At 35.9% G+C, this 17,957-nt stretch overlaps 1 protein-coding gene across 2 annotated transcripts in view; it reads left to right on the top strand.

Moving 5' to 3' along the window:
* The first annotated feature begins 6,937 nt into the window (after positions 1-6,937).
* LOC127794272 (cyclin-T1-3-like) overlaps positions 6,938-17,957 on the top strand; it is a 36,409-nt gene continuing 25,389 nt past the window's right edge. Inside the window, exons 1-3 of one of the 2 annotated variants that reach the window (XM_052325248.1) lie at positions 6,938-7,329; positions 7,425-7,614; positions 7,861-7,946. The gene's annotated coding sequence lies outside the window, so the exon portion shown is untranslated. The remainder of the gene's footprint in view (positions 7,330-7,424; positions 7,615-7,860; positions 7,947-17,957) is intronic. The other variant, XM_052325247.1, reaches the window with a different exon arrangement.

The following is a 17,957-nucleotide window of genomic DNA, read 5'->3' as shown; positions in this document are numbered from 1 at the left end:
CATGAGGGGGATGAATTGAGTGATTAAAAATTTAATTATTTTAGAGATGAAAATCCTTGATAGATGATTTTATGAGAGCTAATCTTATATAAATATGTATAAGTGAAATTGTTTGATATTGTTATTATTCCAAGTCATAAGATATAGCACTATAAGAAAATGAATATCAATGGACAACACATAATATATAGTGGTTTGGTATATTCCAAACACCTAATCCACTCTACCAAGACCTAACCACTCCTGGGGTTCCACTAAATCTAGCACCAAGATTTTTTCTTAACTCACATTGAAAACTATTACACACCTAGATTTAATCAATTTTAGGAAACCAAAATAGTTCACAACAATGGTTTAAATAGATACAAATATTTGTCCACTCTTGAACACAAATGAAACAATTAATATATACAAATGTACAAGGCAATGATAAAAATTATTGCATTAACCTCAGTTGATTAAGATGTTTGGATTTGGCTTGAGTAGCTCTTCTCCACTTTGCTTTGAGGCTCTTGGATGAATGGACAATAAAGCTTGAGAGCCTTGGATTTGCTTGGAAATTTGTTGAGAGAGCTTGTGTGAGCTTTTAGATATTCAGAAATGCAAAAAACTTCTCACAATTTCGAGCCCCCAAAATTTATAGTTGCTGTTGGATGATCTACATAATGGTCAAATTTTTTAATCGTTGGACTCAGAAAGTCAACTTTCCTAAAAGTGAGTTGACTTCCATTTGAATGAGAGTTGACTTCCAAGACTGAAAGTCGACTTCTCCGAAGAAGAGTTGACTTTTCAAAAAACAGCTCTCGATTGGATGGACTCTGCATAAATGGCTCCTAACTGGGTTGACTAAGGTTATACAAAAGTCAACTTTTGAAAAATAACAATTTTGATTATACATATACTATGAAAAAAATATTTTATAAATTAATCATAAATAATTAGAATTTATATATTATATATTATTAAAAGATATCCTTTTCGAAAATCATCAAAACTTAAATTCGAAAATCATCAAAACTTAAATTAGGGATTAACTGGATCAAGCTGGCTCAACAATAAAGACTTGAGCAGCTTGAATGAGAATGTAGCATTGGGAGCAATCTACTCAAGCAGTCTTTTAGAAGCATCACAATTCTAGTTTGAAGCAGCACACTTTTTGGCTTAGAAGCAACAACCCAATCTCGTGCATGACTTAGGGTTTTATAAGAGCGTTGAGTCTTTTGAATTTGAATGACCTGCACACTCAACAACTCTTTGATTTGACTAATAATAGTCAAATTAGCTCAAATATGTATATATGAAGATTTAGCATTTTGCACAACTTATGTAATTTAATTAAACTCAATATGCATTCTATCTATCTGAAACTTAAATTTTGTGCTCATTTAACAACCCAAAACCACAAAATTACCCAAACAAATCCACTCAAACTTAACCCAATAGAAAATTACCAAACTAACCTCAAGAGGAAGTCAAATTTCTTTTAACTAAAGCACTAAAGCCTTTTTCCTTACCAAAACCAGAGGCAACAATAGTGGGTAACTTCTTCAAACAAGTGACGATGATCTGGTTGGTCGATGTATTATTCTCAAACGTGGTAGACTCCTCCAGTGGATAATAGAAACTTTCTAGCACAACCTTAATCAGGTGGAAATTGGCAACGATCTTTGAAGGAATGGCTCTGTAATTCTAGTAGCAAGCCACGGTGGCTCACGACTCCTTTAATCACAATGATTAGTCTTCTAAGTAATAGTGTTGACCAGATTTATCTTCGACTTTGATGGCTTGGGCTTCTTCTTAAAATAGTAATGACAACGTGGGTCTGCAAATATGCAACTCTAGTAGTCCTCCCTTAAGTAATCACGACGATAAATAGATTATCTCCTTTCTCAATATAGAGGAGACAAGTTACTATTCCCTCTCTATCAAACAAGAGTGACAAACCCTAGAATAATGACTGTTGATATTTCCCTTAAGCGTTCAATGACTCTTCAATAATGGATGATGAATGCTTCATGAACCAACAACCATAGAACTTGTGTGTTCTACAAAGCACCAAACTATCTCTCTCTCTTTCTCTCACTTTGTAATCTTCCTAATTTTCTTATCTAAACAATTTGTGTAAAATGTAATCTCAACATCAAACCCATTCAATGTTCTAATACAACTTGTTAGGATTGAAACACTCAAACCATGAACAATAAACAATTTTCTCCCACTAACAATTAACATGGTTATGAGATTTATCCTATCATCTAATAGTAACCCATTTAGACTGTACCGACCCAATCTTGACCCACAACCCAATCCCGGCCCAACCTTGACTTGGTTCTGGCCCTTCGCCATCCTACAACAGTATCATTGCAGTCGCATGCTGGGTACTCCTGCATCCGCTCAAGATCACATCCTCATTAATGACAAATCTCAACCTTGTTAATGGCGGATCTCATTCACATTAATGAGGATCTCGTCAGTACCATTCCACTTTCAGGGAGTCCCATCGATATCAGATATCCAGTCCCATCACCCTACAAATGCACGATGCATGCATGCGAGAGGTCCTCTCCTCCTTTTATATGGACCAGCTCTCTCTAGAGCCAAGGTATATTCTTCTCCAACCTACTGATACTCTGCCAACTTATTCTCTCACTTATTTGAGCATCAGAATGCTTGCAGATACCAACCATCCCCTAACAAATCGATCATCGAAGCTCGTCCTTTATTGCTACGAACTCACGACTGACCATCTCTCTTTTAGGGCAGAAGAAACACCATTGAATAATCTTTTCAATGGTGTCACAGTAGGAGCAAAACTAGCGAGAGTCAAATTTATATAATTTTTAGAAGGGTGCAAAGGTTACTTTTCGAGATGATAATTTTATTAAAGGTCAAATTATGGGTTTTCTAGTATCTAAGAAAAAAAAATCATAAATTTTCACGTTGGGTTGTATATTTTAAAATTTTAATTTCGATGGGACATTGGGTGGTAGTCATGGCAAAGAAAAATCGATAGGTTTCTTGAGCCTGAGAGTGAGCCGAAAATGATTGGAAAATAGTATACAATGACAAAATCATTAAGATTTGATCTAAACATATTTAAATGTGTTAAAACTCTAGTGTTTCACCCTTAATCAAGATTTTGGAATAAATCATGATATTTAAAAATGTATTAATTAGGAGTGAGGTAAACTAGTAACATTTTTCCTTATAAACTTACTAATTTAAAGTATGCTAAACTTTCAATTAATAGTTTCTATATAAATTCGTCCAAGTTAACTTCAAATAACAATTGTTTAAGATACAACATTAATATGAGTACAACACTGATCATGGAATATCGTTCAAAAATGAATATAAAACGAAAAGGAGCAAATCTGTTATCTTCTCCTTTATTCATTAGATAATTGTTTCTTTAGTTGTTCCAACTGCCACATCTACATATATATATATATATATACTTTTTATAGAAGAAAATACATTTTAGAGTGAAGTATGCACTCCAAAAACATTTTGCATAAGGTTTATGATATAAATAAATATTTTCAACAATTTAACATGTATCAAAATTACCATAAATTCCATATTCATGTAATTTTTGAAAATAGTAATTAGTACGTGCATGGTCATTTTTTCACAATTTTTTTTTTAATTACGTGTCATCACTCGCGCCCCTCAATTTTTTCACAATTTTATCACATTATTCGACAATCACATATTTCACATCAAATATGTAAATAAAAATATTCATATCCCATATTTAATTAATTTAGAGAAAAAAATTAACAAAACCTCTGTGTTTGGTGTTGACTTCTAGCTTCTTATTTGTGTCCATAATGTGCCCATCATATTTTCCCAATCCTTGTTTCCGAGCACTTGATTTTCTTTTAAATATTTTTCTCTAATTTTTCTATTCTTAGCATTACCTCTATTTTTCTTATATTTTTACTTTTTTATTTTATCATTACTTTACATCCTCCCATGCACTCAAACCATGTGTGCTCACGTGTCTGACTCCTTGCACGCATATGTTGTGCGTTTTTTTTCCTAAAACTATTCCTCACGAGCATACCATCTTCCTCATTTTCTAAAGATAACAAATAGGTCAAGCGACCCATAGGCCTGCCTCCCAGCCCAGCCCAACCCGACCCGATACTGTAGCAAACGGGTCAGATTAGGTCAGTGCTTTGTAGCCCATGGCTTGTCCCACCAAAAATAAGGGTAGCCTACCAAAAAATCCACCAAAATGGGGGTGGCCCACCAAAATGTCTGGGCTCGACCCGGCTTGCCTTAGCCCATTTATTAAGAGCCATAAGGCTGTGTCAAGCCCAAATTCCCATTACCCGGCCCGACCCGCCTCTCTCGCAGCCCAAATTTGGCCTGGCCCACGAAATTGGTGGGCTAAGCAGGAAACGGGCCGGGCTGAGCCAGCTCGCCCATTTGCAATCTCTATCTTTTTCTTCATTTTTTCTCATTTCTTCTCCTTTTATTTTTCTTATCATCTCATGAAATTGCATAATTTCACTCCCATTTTCTCTCTCTTTACTTCCAAACTCAAATCTCACACTCATTCCCTTATAAATTGATCGATTTTTCTATGCCCCAAACAGTCAATCGACCATGGCCTACGCCTAATCCTTCCCCTCCAAGTATCCTCAAGCCATCATCGACCTATTGCCTAGCTTCATAGCCTGATGTCGGCATTGGAGACTTGTCGCTGAAGCTAAGCTGAGAAGTTTCGATGTAGCTTCACATTTTGTCAAATTCTCACTTCAAACCCCTCAAGTTTTGTTCAATTTCAATTTCACTCCTACTTTAAACCCATTGAATTTTATAATACTACATAAATGTGTAATGTGGAATTAAATCTCAAATATACCCTCAAAAACTTTTCAAAAAATACATTGAGGGCCCAAACTTTAGAGAATTACTTTGATAAGGCCTCGTGACAATTACCAGAAAACCTCTAACTCTTGATAAATTAGTTTTAAGTCCTTGCAAAATAACTAAAATTCCCTTAAAACCAAAATAAGGATTTTTTTAGCCAATCCTCTTAATTTTCTTCCAGAAATTATTAATTCCTAAAAAATTTCTTAAAACCTCTAGCCCAAGTACATACATGGAAAGTATTAAAAAAATCTCTTTATAATAGGCCCAAGTACGCATGGACAGTAGTCTTCATGACATAGATCAAGTGGTTAGATCACGATAAGTTGGGATTTGCACTAATAGGTCGTGGGTTCAATTCCATATTTTGCGTAATGAGATAAAATATCAACCTACGATTTAACTCATCTACCGAAATCGAGGGCACGAGCAATAAGGGATCGCGCAAAAGCAGTAATCCTAAGTACGCATGGAAAGTATAAAGAATAACAAGTACTTTTGTTATGAAATTTTAAATTATTATTGTTTTAAATATATTTTTCAACCGTGTAAAATCACTTCATTTAAACACTTGATCAACATGGCAATTGACGCATAAGTAACACGTACGTACTAGGAAAGTGACATAAATAAAAACCTGCGTATATGGATTTCTTCTAAATTAAAAATCCAATGGTAAACTTCTTTCTTCTAGTCCTATTTTATGTTTTCTCATTGATATCAGACATGCTTCATAACATTTTCTCTCATCGTTCCCTTCTCCTCCTCCATCTCATATCCATTTTCAATTTAAAAGCATTTACTTTGGATTCTTCTCACTCTACATCTCATAAAGATCTTAAAAGGTAAGGGATGGATGATACTTCGATAAAGTTATGTCTCGTTAATTGCCACCGTGGTCAAACAGCATTGTTGAAGGTTTACAGATACTCTCACATATTCCTCTCCATTTCACTAAGTTCAATTTTCCAACTGATTTGGTTAACATTACTTTGGAAACTTTAAAGATATTAAAACTTAAGAATATGCAATGCTTCAGTTGAAAATCTTCCAAAAAGACTATATACAATGCCAAGTTGGTAGAATTTTCTTGTCTATTTACCACACAACGCACGTGTATTGAAGACGCGAATCACTTGTTGTTGTGCAGGTGTTTGAATGGAATGATTTTATATAATTTAGAGACAAATTTAAAACAATAATAAATTTAAAATTTCACAAAAGAAAAGCATAAAAGTTCATGAACAAAAAAATATGCATTTGACCAATCTAAAAATATTTAAAAGGATTTGGTGATCAACTTTTTCCTTTTACTTTTATAATTAGCTTCGAATCACTTTTCTCTAATTTAAGTTAATTTGCTTCAATCTCTTTATTTAAAAAGTTTTTTCTCTGTCTCTTTTCCATTTTTTTGAAGTCTCTCCATGTAATCCAAGACAAGATCTAAAGTGCAACAGCTCGCTTTTTGTGGAGATGTTTTTTATCTCTCAAATATAGCATAATTTGTTTTCCTTTCATAATTAATTAATCTTATTTAATAAAACCATGGAAAATAAATTTAATAGTTCTCATATAGCTTACTAGAATTTACTTAAACCTCAAACCTTAACTAAGTCGAACTTTCTGAACTCTAATGGGAAACACAATTAACTTTTATTTTAACTAAAAGTAATAAATAAATAATTTTTTAAAATAGGAAGATCAAACCTTGAAATTAAATCAAAAATATAAATTCATCTTTTTATCTTCGGTAACACCCCTTAATGAAATTTCAATTCCCAATTGTATAATATTTTAATATATTTGCCAGTATCTATTATTAAATTTAAAGTATGTTATATATATGTGTGTTGTTGGGCCACAAGTGAAAAATTAATTGTGTGAATTAAGGGCATGTTTGATTGCATTTATTTTTATTGAAAAATGAGTATTTTCTTGAAAAACCTCATTATAATATTTTCATCTTTTTAACTAAAAAAATGTACTTATTTTCTAGGAAAATTAAGTTACATTTTGGGTCAGGATGCTCTTTTCTCGCTTTTGGGGAAAATGATTTTGCTAGGGGGGGGGGCTTGTTTTCCATTTCCAGTGAATTCAATCACCGCGGCACAGCACAGTCCACCTCGATTTCTCTAGGGTTTCCTATCCCATTCGAGCCGGCTTCGTCCCCTTCCTCCTCGTCGCCATCCACCGCCGAAGTCGAGCCCCTACTTGGGCTTCGTCGCCATCTCCGACTTCCTGTGAGTCGCTATCCACCGCCGAAGAAGACCATCTCCGACTTCCTGTGACTCGCCATCCACGGCCATCCATCTTCGACTGGGGCTTCGTCGCCATCTCCACAAAAGACCAGCTCTGACTTCGTTTTCATCGCCATCTCCGCAGAAGACCATCTTCGATTTTGAGCTTCACACCACCAGGGCATCTTCTTCTTCTTCTTCTTCCACGGTAAGGTTTCCGTCCTCGTTCTGTTCTTATTTCTGTAGATCCGGCGAGCGATCTTGGTATTCGTCCACCGATGTTGGTTTTTCTCTCTGTTTCAGTGAGCGATATTGACCTTCGACCATCGATCTGGAGTCTTCGTCCACTGGAAGCGATCTTGTTCTCTGTTTCAGCGAGTGATCTTGGTTTCTGTTTCAGCGAGCGATATTCGTGTTCTCCATCTCCGCCGAAGTCGACCTCCTATTCCAACTTGCAGACCGCCGTTCATCCTCGTCGCCATCTTCGTCCACGGTAAGCTTTCGTCGCCATCTTCCCCATCTTGGGCAATTTTTGTTGTAAAAATTTATAATACAGAGAACTTCTCAACATTATAAATTTAATATTCTGATATATGCCCATATTTGTGTGGAATAAAGGAAAAAAGAAACCAAAGTAGCTTTGGTTTTTGTCACTTCTGCATATTGTGATATATACTTCTGGGTCCACTTGTGTAGAATCAAATGAAAATATTGTTAAATGAGGCATATGCCATTGTAGGTTGAGAAACTGTGTTTCAGATAGCTGATACACGGAGTTTCTGAAAAAATGGACAAGTCACTGACTGCAGAAACGAATAGTGCAAGGTGCCCATTATTCATAGACATGCACTAGTGTTGTACACCAGTATAATTTGGTATATTGATTTATTTGCTTGTGTTATGTGCGTGTCTCTCTTCTTAAAGTATAATTCTTTAATTACTTACTGTGTTAACTTCATATACTTAGCCACCAAACTGAGCTGTAATTTGTTCATTTATCTGTTATCCTGTGTCTGTTTATGCTCATTGAGATAGATAAAACATAACTTCTTATAGTACAATTCTTTGTTGACTGTGTAACTTCATTCTACATGGTCATCAAACTGAGCTGTAATTTGTTCGTTTTTATCTGTTATTCTGTGTAATGTGCACATTGGGACAGATAAAACTTAACTTTCCAAAGTACATTTCTTTAATGACGCTGTTAACTTTGTGCTACATAGTCACCAAACTGAGCTGTAATTTATTCATTTATGTGCTATTTATTTACTCTGTGTCTGTGCACTTTGAGATGGATAAAACATGACTTGACTGGAATATTTTGATTAATGTTGAAAATACTAGCTGCTTCTCTAAAAAACTCTTCTGTTTATTTGTTTAATTGGTTATAATTAAATTTATAATAGTTCACTTTTTGTTCTAAAAAAAACTACGTCCCTTTTGCTCCAGATGACTTGACTCTGTTGATTTCCACTCCCATGTCTATCTATCTATCTATCTATATATGTATTTTCAAACATAATTAAAATATTATTCAGTTTCGCGGGAGCCCATATTCATTGAATTGAAGCAACGAGTGTGCAGATCATTCGATTGAATGATCTTACATTCAACCTTCAAAACCCCTCGAGAGTAGTCTTCTTTTGAATTAGAATGAATCAGTACACAACCTCATACATGAGTACATTTCTTGATCTTGTCGATATTACAAAGAACTATCAATTGTCTAGTCTTTCCTCTCACACGGAATGCACTCGTCTAAATCATGCTATCAACAGCTAACTCTTGCCCCCTTATTTATAGACTAAAAAGGGCGGATAAACCTATACAACGTAATCGGGTTTGATATTACCGGTTTTGCCCCCAACTAAATGAATTATCATTGGAACAAAAAACCACCTGTCTAAGCCAGCCGCTTGACACATTAATTGCTTCACTGACTCTTAGGGCTTACTCGAGGCAAACTTCTAACAAATCTCCACCATTTGCCTTGAGTATAGTCCAATCTTCAAAACTGATCTTGCTCTCCTTAGGTCTTGCATGATATACTTGATCATTCACACAAACAAACATTAAGAAGCTTTAAACAATGCAGTAATTTAGATAATAGAATAGCCTTGGTAAACATATATGCTGCATTTTCTTCACCTGCAACCTTTATTAGGTTAACTTCTTCCTTCTCAAGAATTTCCCTAATGAAATGATACCTTACATCAATGTGTTTGGTTATTTCATGGTGAACTTGATTCTTGGCCAAGTGAATAGCACTTTGGCTATCATACATAAGATTAGCCTTCACATCCCTTCCTAGGAGTTCACTAACAATTCCTTTTAGCCAAAGAGCTTCCTTAATAGCTTTGGTATCAGCTATATACTGAGACTTAGTGGTTGAAAGAGCCACCACAGGATGCAAATTTGTCTTCCAGCTTATAGTTGAATTCCATAGCTGGAAAACATAACCTGTAGATGATCTTCTCCTATCCAAATCTGTTGCATAGTCAGCATCTGTGAACCCTAAAATGCAAGGCTCTGCTTCTAATTTTGCTCCACCATAAACCAAAGTCATATTGATCGTTCCTTTTAACATATCTAAATATCCATTTTACAGCATTCCAGTGAGCCTTACCGGATTTTCCATAAACTTGCTAGAAACTCATAGCATGGGCCATAATCACAAACCATACTGTACATTATGCTTCCAACTGCATTTGAGTAAGGAATTTTACTCATTTCCCTAATGCCCACTTCATTAGTAGGTGACTGCTCATGGGACAATTTAAAATGCTGAGCAAAGGGGACTGATACATCCTTTGCATCAAGCATATTGAACTTCTTAACCAGCTTATCTAGGTAGGATTTTTGGGACAATACAAGCTTTCTTTGCTGCTTATTTCTATACCTAATATCTTCTTAACTTCTCCTAATTCCTTCATTTCAAAGACTAATTTTAATCTCAGCCTTGAATTCTGAATTTCTACAACTGATGGGCTTGCAATCAGCATATCATCCACATATAGAAGAAGATATATAGATATCTTATTAGGCATATGCTTGAAATTCACATAGCAATCAAATGCACTCCTTTTAAAACCTTGGACTAACATAAATGAATCAAATTTTCTATACCACTGCCTAGGGGATTGCTTCAATCCATAGAGGAATTTCTTTAGCAAGTATACTTGCTCTCTTTTTCCTTTAACTTCAAACCCCTTTGGCTGCTCCATTAGAATGCTTTCTTCTTATTCTCCATGAAGAAAGGCTGTGGTAACATCCATTTGGTCTAGGCTAAGATTTAGATGTGTGTGCTGTTATGGTAAGTAAAATTCTACCACTTGCAGCCTACAACCCTTTTCCCTAAGGGGTCTATCCACCAAAGTCCAAGTTTTATTTTTTCTAAGTGACTCCATTTCAGATTGCATGGCTGTCAGCCATTTATTGGAGTCTTTTGAGTGCGTTGCCTCTTCATAAGTAAGGGGCTCCTCACCAGCTTCTTCCATTGCACTTGACAGTGCATAGGAGACTAAGTCCGAATATCCATACCTCACCGGTGGCCTACTAATTCTTCTTTGCCCATCCCTAGCAACATTGTATCTCTCATGGCCTTCCTCACTGTCTATACTAGATGACCCTTCACTCTCTCTTTGATAATTTGGATCCTGGTTAATAGGGCTGTCTAAGACATTTTCAAAGGGTTCTTCTTGCTGTTCAACTTCCATAGCCTTTAGATTCCCTTTCTCATCCTTTGAATCATCTATTTTAATGTCTTTAATATTGGAATTTTCATCAAAGGTAACATCCCTAGTTATTATAGTCCCAGGCATACCTGATTCCAAACTCCAAAGCTTATAACCCTTCACACCAATGGGATATCCTATAAACAAGCACCTCTTTGCCCTAGGCTCTAGCTTTCCTTGCTTATCATGGGCATAAGCTAAACATCCAAACACCCTTAAATGGTCTAAACTAGGCTTGTGACCTGACCACATTTCATAAGGGGTTTTAAATCCTATAGCAGCCGAGGGTGACCGGTTGATCACATATGTTGTTGCTACAACTTCTCCCCAATAATATTTTGGTAACTTAGCATGAAAAATCATGCATCTTATCTTTTCTAGCAAGGTCCTATTCATCCTTTCAAAAAGCTCATTTTGCTTAGGATTACCTAGGGTTGTTAGGTGTCTTAAGATTCCATTTTCTTTACAAAGATGAGAGAATTCCTTATTACAAAATTCCAAACCATTATCTATTCTAATGATTTTAATTTTACTGCCTTTTTGGTTTTCTATCATGGTTTTCCAGCTTTTGAAAGTTTCAAATGCATGGTCTTTAGATTTTAATACATAGACCCAAACCATTCTAGAAAAGTCATCAATAATAGACCAAAAAAATATTAAAATACCTAGCTCCACCATGAGACAAGGTTTGGGCAGGGCCCCATAAATCAGAATGTATGTAATCTAAAGGGGCCTTTGAGGAATGGATGGCCTTTTTGGAGAATTTCACTTTAGCAGCTTTCCCAAATATACATGATTCACACTTATCCAATTCTGTAAATTTTCCATCTCCTAATATCCCTTGCTTAGATAACTCCCTAAGACCTTGCTTACAAATATGAGCCATCTTAAAATGCCACAACCTAGTTTGATCATAGGCTTTCCCTTTAGTGACTGCAGCTTCTCCACACAATGTGGAGGCTTGCAGCACATAGATACCATTTTTAAGGATTGCTTTCATACTTATTAGAGATCTTCTAGTTACTCTTAGGCAGTGTTCTAAAATGTGCTAGACGCTAGTTGGGCGCCAGGCTGGGGCCTAGGAAAATTGTTATTTTTTTTTTTAAAACTTTGTGATGTAATTTGATGTTATTTTCAATTAAATCAAAGTTGAAAAGCATCAATAATGCAACACAAACCAATCAACAATAATGGAATGGCAAGTGAAATATAGAATTATGCATGAGAAAACAAATTGTTGTAGATCAGTTCTAGGTTTAATAAGACAAAGGCAACAATAATGCAACATAAACCATACTTGAAGAATCTAAGTATCTAACTATCTAATTGGACTTCTTCCTCTCCATATTCTTCCAACACATGATCTTTATCAGACTCAAAATCAAATTCATCGAGCTCTTGCTCATCTTCTTCTGATTGAAAATCATCTTCATGAAGCTCTCTCATCCTAGAACTTTTTCGATGTTGAAGCATCTCGTCTGCTCCGGATGCTTCACCAACCATTTCCCAAGTGAGTCTCGTACCAGGCTCAACTTCATCATCATCTCCTCCTTCAACGATCCATCCTTGTGCATTACTAGCATCACTAGCAAGTAGCACATCAACATCCATTTCCTTCTCCCTTTTTTGCTTGTTCATCAATTTCGCATTAAATTGGACAAAGACTAAATTGTTCAATCGATTCACATCTAGTCTATTTATTTTCTTCGTATGTATCTACATAAATAATATAAAAGCAATATCAATATAAATGATAGGGATAATAAAATTAAAATATTTAAAACGTTTTAAAATATACACTAACCCCTTCAAAAGTGCTCCAATTTCTTTCACAAGCAGATGAACTACTAGTTAACGAAAGGATCCTTCTCGCCATTCGTTGCAGGTATGGAGTTTGATTTCCATAAGTCATCCACCATGTAACTACATAGGTCAAACAAGTATAAAGTAAATAAACTTATACACAATAGAAACTAAGAAAATGATTAAAGAAATTTTATACTTAGATTGTAATTGTCATCATTTTTTGCACACCCTTGAGCTGCTCACGATTTTCCAAAAGCTCCTTCTTTACGAGTATATTTTGGCAACTCAATATTTATAACATGACCTTGCAATTCACCATCGGCATTATAAAACATCTCCACAGTTAAAAAATGCATCCATGACTTCATGATCAATTTGTATATCCATATCCTTAAAAAAGTAGTAGGGATTCAAAAGGTAAGCCGCAAAATGTAGTGGACTATCTAGCCTATCTTTCACCCTTGCTTCAATAATCTCTATAATAGGTTGGTAGTTCTTTTCAAGATTATTTAGGGCCTCCTTAATAGCTTCTTTTGCATGCTTAATCTCTCCATATTAAAAGCCCATAGAAGGCTTTTTATCTACATCAACAATTTGAAGCACCTTCACCAAAGGTGCAAAAACCTTAAGGCATAAATTCACACCATTCCAAAAAGCAATGCTCATCACAGTAGCATATGTTGTTTTTCCTTTAACAGTCTTTGACCATTTGCACTCCTCCCATTCAGAGTTGGTAAACATTGTTCTCATTTGAGCTTTTTCTCCATCAAACTTTGCAAAGTAAGGATAGAAGAAAAGAATCCAGTGACTCCCAGTCTCACAATATCCCTCTTTTTTGTAAATGACCTCGTTAAGGACAAGGTTTTATGGTGTGCATAAATGAAGATTGTCAAACTCTTGGCCTGATCAATGACTTTTTTAAACTTCGGTAGTTTTCCTATACTTTCAAGCATGAAATTGATAGTGTGAGTAGCACATGATGTCCAAAAGATATTTAGCCTCTTCAACTTCAATAATTTTGCTACTCCCATATTGTTGGCAACATTATTTGTTGCTACTTGGATGACATTTTGTGGGCCAACTTGCTTAATGCACTTGTCCACGTACTCAAAAATGAGTTCACTCGTATGTGCTTCGTCTGAAGACTCTCTGGAAGACAAAAAAAAACAATACCTGCATTAGAATTAACACATATGTTCATGATGCTCATCCTTTTTCTGTTTGTCCAAGCATTTGTCATAACGGAGCACCGATTTTGTGCCCACTCTTCTTCATGCTTCTTCAATAATTCTTTAGTTCTATCCACTTCTCCCTTTAACAACTGTTCTCTCAACCGGTATTGACTGGGAGGTTTGAAGCCCGGGCCAAATTGACCAACTGCCTCAACAAACAATTTGAAGCTATCATGATCTATAGCATTGAAAGGTATACCAGCTTCGTACACCCATCTAGCACAATACTCATGAACAGTCTGTGTTCTTTCTTTAAAGAGTGCTTCGTTGATATTTTGTTGTCTTTTCGTCATTCCCCCAGTCAAACAAGTTTCAGGATTGATGGAGGTTGCAAACTTATCCATAGGGCTAAGAGTATGTGGCGCTTTTTTGCTACCTAACTCTTGCAATTCATATTCATCACCCCCCATTTAGAAATATTAACAGAAGATCTCATCAAATCTTCCTCCTCCTTCTTATTCTTCTTCTTACTCTTTGCCTCGGCAATAACATTCTTGCATTTGGCTTTATCATCCAGAGAAGATTTTGGACATGTAGAAACATTTTCGGAAATGTGGCCTGTGTGTTCTTTTACTTTGTAAACTCTGCTAAACATAACTTTACAACACAACTTACATTTAACTTTGTCCATATTCTTCGGATTAATTAACATTCCATCCTCCCATTCGATATCATTGGACTTCCTTTTAAGAACTGAAGCTACATCGACGATGCTCCCGTACTCTGAGTCCCATTCGACATTTTTAATTTAATCAAAGAAACTTGCAATAGAAACCTGTATATAACCAGTAACCTCACTTAATATTCAAAATAGCAATAATATATCATGTCATAACTGCAAAATAATCAAATTAAAACAATAAAATAGTAAAATAATGTATGTTTTATAATAATATAATGAAAACATAAGTTATTTTCTGCAAAATAACCAATAACTTCATATAATTTTCTGTATTCAATCTTCTTCATCATGTAAAAACACATATATTATATATAGTTAATAATAGAAACTAAATATATATCTAATATAAAAATAGAAAAGAAAAATAAAATAAAATAAAAAGTAAAAAATAGAAACAGAAATGGCTAAACCCAATAACCAGAGAGAGAGAGAGAGAGGGGTTACGCGGCGGAGATGGAGTTTGACGGCGAGGACACGGCGACGACGACGACGAAGTTGAGGTAGCGAGGAGGATGCGATAGTATAGAGGCGGTGAGGATGAAGCTTGGCGGCGAGATGGAGCTGGAGGCAGCGACGACAGTGAGGTACCGGCGGGCCGATGACGTTGAGGCGGCAGCGTTGAGGCAGCGACGACCTTGGGGTGAGAGCAGTATGAGAGGGGGAGACAGTTGAGAGGAGTATGAGAGGCAGCGTTTAGGGTTTTAGAAATGAAAAACCCTAAAAATGGCTAATATTTAAAGCAAAAAATTGGGCAGTCCAAGCGGCGCAGGTTGACTAGGCGCCCAAGCCGGTTGATTAATCGGGCTGGCGCCTAGGAGGCTCGACTAGGGCATATTCGTGGGGGCCAGCGGCCGCCTAGCGTCTCGTCGGCGCCTAGGCGGTCGCCTAAGTCGATTTTTCGAACACTGCTCTTAGGACTCCACTATCTCTTCTATAGGAGTAGCCATTTCTATCTAACTCACCAAGGGAAATTAGGTTTCTCTTTAAATCTAGAACATATCTTACAAAAGTTAAAGTTTTGATAGAACCATCATGTAATTTGATCCTTATATCTCCAATGCCCTTAATCCTACATTCTTGGTTGTTGCCTGACAAAACCTTACCACCAGCCATGTCTTTAAAGTTCAAGAACCCCATTGCCTTTGTGGTGACATGTGAAAAGAACAACTTGAATCTAGAATCCACACCTCTTTATCAGCCTTTTCAAACACCACTAGGGCATCAACAGTGTCATAATCAAACTTACAAATGGATGAGGAGATTTCAAAATTATTTCTCTCTAGAAATTCTCTCTTTCTCTTAGGGCAATTCTTTTTGATATGCCCTTCCTCATGATAGTGATAGCATTTTATAATTTTCCTGCTATTCTTGGATCTAGACCTATATCTCCTCCTTTGTCTAGGGTCTTTGCTATTGGGTCTTGATTTAACCAAAAGAACATCACCAGCTGTGTTCTTTCCTTCCACCTTTTGTTGCAATTCTTTTGAATTTAAGGCTCCTATCACATCATCTAGTGTTAAGGTATCCCTGCCATGTTTCAAGATGTCCACAAAAGTTTCATATGATTTTGGTAAGGAATGCACTAGTACTACGGCCTTATCCTCATCATCATATTTGACTTCGATATTTTCAAGATTTAAACACAACTTATTGAAATCGTCTATGTGATCTTGTAGCCTTTGACCTTCATTCATTTTAAAGGTGAAAAACTTAGCTTTTAAGTACAATCTACTAGACAATGATTTAGTCATGTAAAGACTCTAGTTTAAGCTATAGTTCTACTGTTGTCTTCATTTTTGACACTTCTCGCAGCACTTTATCACCAAGACTTAATATCAATGTATTAAAAGCCTTCTTACCAATTTCTTTCTTCTTTTCAATGGAATAAGTGGCAAGCATTTTGGTTTCCCCTTCTAATGCTTCTTCCAGTCCTAAAATCCCTAGCAAAGCCCTCATTTTCATTTTCCATAACCCAAAATCATTCTGACCATCAAATTTCTCTATATCATACCTAGTGGTAGATTCATTTGAAGCCATTTTAATGACTGGGATATGACTTGATTCTTTTCCTTTATTGATTTAGAAATCGTGCTCTGATACCAAGTTGTTGTACCCGGGAGCATTGGAATTTCAATTAGACTGATTTTGGAAGCACACTCGCACACACACAGATGAATCGGATCAATCAAGAACAACAACATAGTAATGAAAAATACTAAAAATAAATCAAACCACATGGAGACAATCAAGACTTATCTTGGTTCAGATCATTCGATTGAATGATCCTACATCCAGCCTTCAAAACCCCTCGAGAGTAGTCTTCCTTTGAATTAGAATGAATTACTACACAACCTCATATTCGAGTAAACTTCTTGATCTTGCCGAGAATACAAAGGGCTATCAATTGTCTAGTCTTTCCTCTCACACAGAATGCACTCGTCTAAATCATGCTATCACATGATACATTGATTACATATCACATGTTTATATATTGTCGTCACCATTTTCTACATGTGACATCATGTTTTATCATTACATGTGGGAGTAGTTAGTAAGAACCTTGGTTGCTCGCAATAGGTATCTAGATTTGTGAGTATTGGTGCACCGTGTACATGTTATGTCGTATTCGTCATTGTCTAACCTACCATTATTGGGTAGTATTTGTTATGTCCTCAGATCTAACGAGTAAATTAGATGCTAATTGAGAGAATTTAGGGTAGAAATTAGGAGGAAATTGGAGAGAGAATCGGAGAAGGAGAAGGAATAGAAACTGGCAAGAGAGAACAAGCAGGACCCCGAGAAAGAATCAGAGAAGTATATTGTTCTTTGAAAATATACTTTGATGCCTCCTTCATTCCATTGGATTAGTTTTTATGCTAATCCAACATAGGCGGTTAATTTGGCGCCAATGATTCAACCAATTCAAATGTACAACTGTTGAAATTTTGCATTGAGTACATTTTAGAAGATCAAGAAGAATCAAAAGAAGCCGGTTAGTTAGATTGGCGATATAACCGGCAATTGAGTGAGTTAGGTTATTATTAAATCAGTTATGTAAGGTAGTATAGACTTTGTGTTGGTTTATTAACCACCCTTGTATTTACTGCCCAAATCCTTTATAAATAGAGGGCATGGGCAATCGCAAGATATCGTCATTCGTCTTATTCTCTGATTGTGTACGAGTGCAGTAAACTTGTTGAGAGGAAAGACAATAGTTAGTTCTTAGTAATCTCCATATAGGATTGTACTTGTGAGCGAGATAGAGAGGGTTTCTTGTGTACTGATTCTTGATTGGATTTTTAGTGGAATTGCTCTTGGACCGAGGTTGGATGTAGGGCTATTTCCGTAGCCTGAACTAGGATAAATCCTTGTCTCTTTTGTG

Source organism: Diospyros lotus, chromosome 2, assembly GCF_014633365.1.
Source record: "Diospyros lotus cultivar Yz01 chromosome 2, ASM1463336v1, whole genome shotgun sequence".
NCBI lineage: Eukaryota > Viridiplantae > Streptophyta > Magnoliopsida > Ericales > Ebenaceae > Diospyros > Diospyros lotus.
This window is presented reverse-complemented; position numbering and strand designations above follow the sequence as displayed.